This window comes from Gossypium hirsutum, chromosome A10 (assembly GCF_007990345.1).
Source record: "Gossypium hirsutum isolate 1008001.06 chromosome A10, Gossypium_hirsutum_v2.1, whole genome shotgun sequence".
NCBI classification, from domain to species: Eukaryota; Viridiplantae; Streptophyta; class Magnoliopsida; order Malvales; family Malvaceae; genus Gossypium; species Gossypium hirsutum.
Genome location: NC_053433.1, coordinates 63,554,267 through 63,556,762, shown reverse-complemented (window position 1 = coordinate 63,556,762; position 2,496 = coordinate 63,554,267). Strand labels below are relative to the sequence as shown.

Genomic DNA, 2,496 nt, shown 5'->3' with positions numbered 1-2,496 from the left:
GATTTATTTACATAGGAATAAATTTTAGAAACAATTGTATGCTAAGATAAACATGAAATTAAAAGGTGAATTATAGGATTAAATTAATTTTATCCTAAATTATATATGTAATAAAATTTTAAGAACACAATTATATATAAAAATATATATTTTTCTTAAAAAAACTACATGTATAAAAACATGGCTTTAATAATGTGTATAGGTCAAAGAACCAAGTATATACCTAATAATAATTTAAATAGCACATAAAATAGGTGGATTTCCCTTTAAATAACAAAAAAGAATATATACATTAAAATAGGTAAATAGATTCAAAAGAAATTATAAAATAAGATAAAATTAAAAGTATACATAAACTAAGATAAATTTTATTACAAATTATACATAAAAAATAGTATTCAAAATGTTAAAATGATAGAATAAAAGAGAAAAAAACTATAATAACAGTTTTTAAAAACTAAATTCAATTATCAAAACAACTTAAAATACAAAAGCAAGTAATCAAGCATTAAAGAAAAATGGATGTGCAATGAATAAAGAAATGGAGAAAAATCTTAACAAAATTGAAATAAAAGGGACAATTCACAAATAGGTAGTCTTAAAGAGGATCAATGTACAATGCATGTAAAAGTATGAGGACTAGAATCAGAAATAATCCAGGACCTAAAATGCAGTGTTGCAGCGCGGACCCAATTGCAAAGACGCACAAATTCTATGACAAATTTAAAATGAAACAAAGTGGAAATAAGGATCAATTTAAATCTTTACGCGAAGACGAAGGACCAATCGCGCAATTTGACCATTCGAAGTGAAAGGGCGCGGATCCGGGTTGCAAAATGGGTTGACGCGCGGATCTCACCCCCCCAACATGGCTCTGTTTCACTTTGCAATTAAAATTAAAGAAAAAAAATATAATGGGAATCTGCCATAATAGCAAAGCAAATCTCTATTGTTAGGGCACTTGGAGACACCGCCGAACCACCATCACACTTGGTGGCCGACCATGCGTAGAAAAGTCGGAATCCGAGGCCAGAGGTAAGTACTCTCCTTTTTTTATTCACTTCATGCAAAATATAAGAGAAAAGAAAAGGAAAAAAAATATTCCAAAAGAAAAAACAAGATCTCAAAATTAAAAGAAAGAAACTAAAAACTTGAATCACCTCTTTTGATTTTTTTTCTATTGCTTTTTCAACGTGCGGGTATCTTGCCAGGAAAATAAGAAGATCTATTTTACAGTATTTTCATTTGGCTTTTATAGCCAAATCTAATGAAATAACAAAGTAATCAAAAATTATTTTCTTTTTCCAGCTATACAATTTACTGGATTCGGTTATTGCTATTTTCTTCCTTCTCGCAGGTTCTAATGTCGTATAGAGTAGTGAAGAAGTCGCTACTAAGGCTGCAGTGCAAGGGTTTCCAGAGACTCCAAATGTGTTGGGCCAATCGGGCTTATTTTATTTGGGTTGGAAATTGGGCTTTATCTGAAGGACTTGGACTATTAATAAATTTGGGCCTTTATTTGTGAACGGGCTTAGGACAATTAATTTTTTTTGCTTTATTTTTTTATTTTATTTTTATGTGGGCCCGGGCGAAATGGACCTGTTACAGGCACAAAACATAACACATATAGGCATTCAACTACTCTCAATAAAGCATCATTTATACCATTTCAAACACCAACCAATACAAAACATATCAATATCACAATGTACTATCCAATTCATAACAACTTCACTTATACCATTCAACTAGGTAAACATTTCTAATCATACATCATTATGCTCAATTTCACAAGCATATATCTTCTTAAATTTCTAACATTTGACTGCTGCAATATCTATTATCAATAATCATTTCAAAATCAACCTCAAGTTCATAACATAAGCCATGTACATATATTTATATACATATTCAAACTAACCAAATTAAGCCAACTCTCATGGCTATATATACAAACCAAAACATAAGCATTTACAAGCCAATCAAATGGCACAACTCATTACCAAATATACCAAAAAAACCAAAGTCCCTATACTTGCCATATACTTAAAATATAAGCTCAAAAGGTACCAAAGTGATAGTAGGATAGTGTGACGAAGTCTCCGATGATCCTTAAATCCGAGCTAGCTTTGAGATCACTATAAGACACGAAAAATTAAAAAAAGTAAGCTATATAGCTTATTAAGCTCATATGAAATAAACTCAATCTTATTATAAATATACAAATCATCAATTTGAACATATCAACATGTAGTTCATTTAACTACAAACCTTTCACATTTTCAATCACAATCTTATATATGAATTTCACAACTTCTTTGATTTAAGCTTATAAGGTTCATGTACATACCTATACCATCTCGTATCAATCTCATACACAACTACGTATTTCATTTACCCGTTGAACCATTCGGAATACTATTAGGTACAATGGGAAACTCGCACCCGAAGTGCCACATATATAGCCAAAGCTATCTCAATCTCATATCACATATA

At 30.4% G+C, this 2,496-nt stretch overlaps 1 long non-coding RNA gene across 1 annotated transcript; it reads left to right on the top strand.

The window, feature by feature from the left end:
• Positions 1–448: 448 nt before the first annotated feature.
• On the top strand, positions 449–1,526 carry LOC107896041 (uncharacterized). Its single transcript, XR_001683565.2, has 2 exons — positions 449–1,035; positions 1,358–1,526. It is a non-coding gene; the product is annotated as an uncharacterized lncRNA (long non-coding RNA).
• Positions 1,527–2,496: the final 970 nt, after the last annotated feature.